Source organism: Nyctereutes procyonoides, unplaced genomic scaffold (assembly GCF_905146905.1).
Source record: "Nyctereutes procyonoides isolate TBG_1078 unplaced genomic scaffold, NYPRO_anot_genome, whole genome shotgun sequence".
Classification (NCBI taxonomy): domain Eukaryota; kingdom Metazoa; phylum Chordata; class Mammalia; order Carnivora; family Canidae; genus Nyctereutes; species Nyctereutes procyonoides.
In genome coordinates, this window is record NW_026575135.1 from 30,490,639 (window position 1) to 30,496,883 (window position 6,245).

Here is a 6,245-nt window from a genome sequence, read left to right on the forward strand (position 1 = left end):
ACCTTAATAACTGACAGCTTACTACGTAGTTAATAAACAACAGTGTACCATGAAGTGATTACAATTCATTATTTCATTCAATTTTATAATAATATTGTGAAGGAAGTCCTAAAGCTTGAAACTTTTATACAAATGTCTTATAATCATACAGATGTCTGCATTGTTCTGAAAGTCAAACCCAAGTTGCTCACTTCAAATCTAAATTGAAGTTAGGATAGTAAGCTTACATCTGAATCCCTTAAACATTTCTGTTTCCTAAACTTTGTAAAATGCTGCTGCATATTCTTTATAGTAGAATAATGTAAACGGTTATATTTAAGAGAAACCAAAATGAATAAATTATGATTTCTTAGAAAACAAGTTAACCACTAAGAACCAAATAATAAAAAAAAAGAACCTATAACACAGTATCCTGGATAGGAAAACATGAAAAATAGAGAAAGACAAACACCATGAGATTTCATTTCTATGTAGAATCAAAAAAGTCCAAAAGAAGTGAACAAACAAAACCAGAGCCACAGAACTTATAGATACAAAAAACAGAACAGTGGTTGCTAGAAGGGAGGGGGCTTGGGGATTGGACAAAACAGGTGAAGGGGGTCGAGAGGTACAAATTTCCAGTTATAAGATAAATAAGTCATGGGGATATAACGTACAACATGGTGACTATACTCAATAATTGTTGTGCATGCTTAAAAGTTGCCAAAAGAATAGATTCTAAATTTTCTCATCACAGGAAAAAAATTATAAATGTATATGGTGATAGATGATAATTAGACTCATTGTGGTTGTCATTTCACAGTGTATACAGATACTATATTAGTATGCTGTACACCTGAAACTAATATGTTATATGTTGATTATATCTTAATTAAATCAAAGAAAATATAATATTTTATCTAACCATTTATCAGGGAAATGCAAGGAAAATAATAAAGTGGCATCCACCTAACCCATTCCAAGGATGAAGAGCACTGAATGGGGCCAAGAGTTCACTCTTTATATTTTATTAAGATTCTTCTATGAGTAAATAAACGATCATTTTAATATAATAAACATTCAATTTCTTTTCATTGCTACAGATAAAGATGTGCATTGTAGTAAAGAGCTGACTCTTTATATAATTAATGTATTTTTCATAAAATTCAGGAAATCAAATATTTTTCATTAAAATGATAAAATATACTCTTTAACCCTTTCAATAAATATTTATTGATTACTTATCAAGTGTTAGAGGTTATTGTAGGAGTTATGGATATATGACTAGATCCAAGAAACAAAAATAGTTGCCCTCAGCTATCGTATAATTTAATACAGATACAGATAATAAACAAGAAAAATCATTACGATATATATGTTGTTATTGATAAATATATAAATAAGTGCCTATGATAAGACATAGAAGGAAAACATGAAATGTTGGGGAGGAGGCAATGAAATTTTAAATATGATGGCCAAAGAATGCATCTTTAAGAAAGTGACTTTGGATAATAGACTTCAGAGAAAATAAAAGAGTACACCATAAGTAAATTTGTGACAAGAGCATTCCAGGAAGGGGAAGTAATCCTTGCAGACTCTGTTGTGATGAGGGATTTACTGATTTGCTCAAAAGAATAGAAAGTCCAGGGTGACTACAACAGCCTAATTAGGGGAGGGTGAGGAGAGATCAGAGAAGCAACAGGGGCACTTAAGAATTTGTAATTATTGTGACTATGCTCCCCAGTTTATGCCTGCTGTTCTACTGCAATTATTAATAACATAGTTTTCACGCTCAAAAGTGTTCCAGTTTGAATAATATGTCACCATACTTGTAGGAAGGAGCTTGAATTTTACCCTAATAGAATCTGCCACTGGATGGTTTGAACAGTAAATTATACAATCTGTGTTATGCTTCACCTGAATAACTGATGGCTTTGTTGAAAGCGGACTGAATGAGGGCGAGTAAATCCATTATTTAAATTTATAGAAATGTAACCATGTTTTTTGAATCAAACAAAAACAAAATAAAACATTCCTGGCTCAGGATTATACGTAATGCTTAGTTGTCATGCATTTTTAGTCCTTTTTCATATAAAATAATTTGTCCCTCTTCCTTTGTCTTTCACCTCCTTGCTATTTTTTAAGAGAACAGGGCAATTATTTCATGGAATATATCTCAGTTTGGATGACTAATATTCCCTTTTGTTTTTAAGTGATATTGTGTTATTCTCAGTACTTCAGAATGTCATGATATCAATTTGTCTCATTACTGGTGATCTTACCTTTGGCCACTTTTGCAGGTGGTATTTGTCTAAGTTTCTACGACTGTAGAATTACTATTTTTGTGTTTATTTTATTATTTTCAAGATTTTACTTATTTCTTCATGAGAGACACAGAGAGAGAGAGAGGCGGAGACATAGACAGAGAGAGAAGCAGCCTCCATGCAGGGAGCTCGATATGGGACTTGATCCCGGGACTTCAGGATCATACCCTGGGCATGAAGGCAGGTACACAACCCCTGAGCCACCCAGGCATCCCTCGTTTTGTGTTTAATAAATATCTTCTTACCCCATAAGTTTAAAATCCATTGGTTATTTTTGCCTGAATTAATTATTACCATTATGTTTTTTAAATGGAGATTTTCTAATTTTATCAATCTTTTTACATCTATTAGTATTTCATCTTAAGAAAATATTTTTTATTCTTTCCCACTTTTATTTTTCATTGCACTATGAAGTATTGCATAATGATAAAAAATAATTCCAGTTAATATTTCAAAATGATCACAATAAGTCTAGTTAATATCCATCACTACACAGTTACAATGTTTTTTCCTTGTAACGAAAACTTTCAAGATTTACTATTTTAGCCACAATTATTTTTTTAATGTTCATTTTTTCCAACTGTTATGAGTCTCTTTTTATTCTTTTGGTAATCTCTTCCAGAGTTAACTACTTCTGTTTGTAGGTGATGAAATGTGTAAGAAATCTACTTCAAATGTTGGCCCAGCTATAAGCATGGTCTTTCCCTTTACTTGAACTCATAAGTAAGACTTTTGGTTCTTGTTTTTTATATTCCAGTCCCAAAAGTAGCTTTCACTGTAGAAGTTATCTGCAGGCAGTCTTATGCTTTCTAGCAATAGTCTACAACCAGACTCTAGCTTCTTCAGGACACTACACAGGATGGATTTTAAAATATGGCATTCTCTCAAATGAGTTTACCTGCATTTTGTTTTTAGACAACCTACATGGCATGTTTTTTTCTTAAGAAGAACAGCAGCCAGTTAGGACAACAGGTGATAAATCCAAAGTAATATCTAAGTTCATTAACATTTTTCCATTTCTAAACCATTCTTAAAGAAAATCATATAGGGGCTCACACCATCCTCACGGTAGTCCAGGAGTATAACCATGCCATCTGGATTTACTTTTTCACCAATAGAGAACTGGTAGCTTTTGAAATTAGCAAGGATGTGCTTGATTTGTTCTGCAGCCCCTGTCATAAAAGGGTTTACTCTTTCTGGCCTCTGTTCTTCAAGTTTCCCTTTGATTTGATGAATCTTTTTTTTTTTTTTTTTTGATTTGATGAATCTTTAATGTACTTCTTGTAGGCTTCTTTTGTGAAGCTGGTTTCCTCCAAGTGATGGTTCATGACAATGTCAACACCAGTGATTACTGTGCTTTTGGTACCTTTGCCCTCCAGGCCTTCAGCAGAGGCACCTCCATAAATGAGCAAGTCATCAGTGTTACCCTCTGTCCTACTGACCATCTTCCCCTCCACCTCTAGGCATAGCCCATCCACGATCTTCCAGTTCTAGTAGATGTTGGAGAACATCTCATCATGGCTGACGAAGTCCCAGTTGATGATCATGGGGACGGCTGGAGAGAGATGATGGCGGCACTAGCTTAGAAGGTGCCTGAGCTCTGAGCACAGTGCAGCTGGAGCAGCACTAGCAGGGAGAGGGGAGCGGTAGAAAAGCTCTCAAATTGTATCAGATTTGGCCAGTGCAAACTCCTTCAAAGGTCTTTCCTTGACACTTCTTCACAATTTGACAATACAAGATGTTACATGTTTTATCATGTGATTACCCAGGCCAGGACCTTGGATACACACACACACACACACACACACACACACACACACACACACAGAGTTAACTGTCAACAAATATTGGAAGCTATTGGTTTACATGATCAAAATAGAGAGGGAACAGTGGTATTGAAATATGATGCACACAGATAAACTATTTCATGTACACAGAGGCTGAAATGGCATTCCTCAGTTCAGGTGGAAAGAGAAAAATTCAGTCATTTGAATGTTTGGGGTCTTTTTTTTTTTTTTGCCAAATGTCTGTTTTTTTGGAAGCAAACTTTGTGCCAAACAAAAGATGCTGCTTGCTTCATTCATCTCTGGTTCTATGCCAAGGAAGACACATTTGAGTTTCAGAATCATAATCAGTAGTTGTGTTTTATGTTTTTTTTTCTTATTCTGGCAAGAAGATTCATCCCTCTCTGCTTTCCTTCAAGTCCACTGTCTCTGTTCTGTCAACTCTTGCCTTTACGAGATTATCAGAATCTTTTTTTTTTAAGATTTTATTTATTCATGAGAGACAGAGGCAGAGACACAGGCAGAGGGAGAAGCAGGCTCCATGCAGGGATCCCAATGCGGGACTCGATCTCGGGTCCCCAGGATATCACGCCCTGGACCGAAGGGGGCATTAAACTGATGAGCCACCCGGGCTGCCCCAGATTATCGGAGTCTAGGGCCCAGCTCTAACATGTAGTTTCCTGTTTGATATAAGCCACTTCGATGTAGGTGCTACTTGTGAATGGGGAAGGAAACATACTGACATGTTATTCTTGAGGGAGAAGTTAAGGATCATTAATAATGCTATTTATATTTAGCAGAAAGTATTTTTTTCCTTATGCAGTTGCTGAACAATAGCATCTATCTTAGGACCAGTAACAAGGGGCACAGTATCTTCCTGTCTATTGACAATACAAAGAAAAGTAAATAGTTCATCTTGTAAGGATAAGAGTAATATATGGTAAGGGAATGGAGGCCATATGTTCCACATTGTGCCAAAAGAGCAGGATGGAAATTTTAACAAGGAATGAAGGAACAACAGGTGAAGGAGGAGGGAAGGAGAGGGAGGGAGGAGGGAAGGAACTTCCTCTCACATGAATGATCCCTATAACAAAGCTTTTCTTCATGATGTCACCTCGACGATACTTTTCTTTCTTTTAAGGGCATTTTTTCCCCACCTTTTCATTTCTCACAACAAGTCTATGGGTATAGAGACATGTCGACCTGTGTAGTCTCCAATATAACATTATTATGACAGAAATGGGGATAATTATAGTAAAATAATATCCATGCTGATGACTCAAACTCAGTTTATTTCTCATTATCTGCATTTTGATAAATGAACTAAGAAGCACTTCATGTTTGGCTATCATCTCAAAACATTACAAAGTATGTTAGAGCTTAAATAAGCTGAAACTCAGTTACACTCCAATTTTCCCTGACATTAGAAACATAATTACCTGTGTTTAACCCATAAACTTCTATTTACAACTATTTTATGTTAAATTTATTTTTGCTCTCCTTGATAAACTGAAGAAACATCTGTTTTCCAAGTTACTTTAAGATTTCATCAGAAGGTTATAGCCCCAGTTACAATTTAAAATGTATAATTTTCAGGAACTCAGTCAGGTTCAACCTATTGAAAAAATTGATCTGTTCTTCTTTTTTTTTTTTGCCCTACAGTACACAAATGTTCACAACATTTGAAATACACAAATGTTCACAACATTTGAAATAAGGTGCAATTACCAGTGGAGTTAAGTAGATTAAGAAGTCATTGTGCTTAGATAAGAAATTAAGATCAAAATAAATTCAGGTAGAAAATAATTTATATTGCTGTAAACAGAAAAAAAAAACACATTTCTTTTTGGCAGGTAGTAAAGATTGCTGTCTCTCATGGTAGTCCTCTCAAAGCTTTAAACTGATTGTAATTTTCCTGCCTATCTAATCCAAATTTCAATGACTAATCATGTTTTAACGTTTCAGAAGTATACTTTATTTGCAAAGTGATAGAGTTTAAGAAGTTAGTTGCAGATTTCTACAACATGTAACTTTTTTTAAAAAAAATATTTTGCTTATTTATTAGAGAGATAAAGAGAGACAGAGTACAAGAAAGGGGAATAGCAGAGGGAGAGAGAGTAGCAGACTCTTCCCCTAAGCAGGGAGCCCAATTTGGGGA

General features: G+C 35.0%; 1 pseudogene; it reads right to left on the reverse strand.

Annotated features, from left to right (window-relative positions):
* Positions 1-3,305: 3,305 nt before the first annotated feature.
* On the reverse strand, positions 3,306-3,850 carry LOC129495230 (translationally-controlled tumor protein-like; annotated as a pseudogene).
* Positions 3,851-6,245: the final 2,395 nt, after the last annotated feature.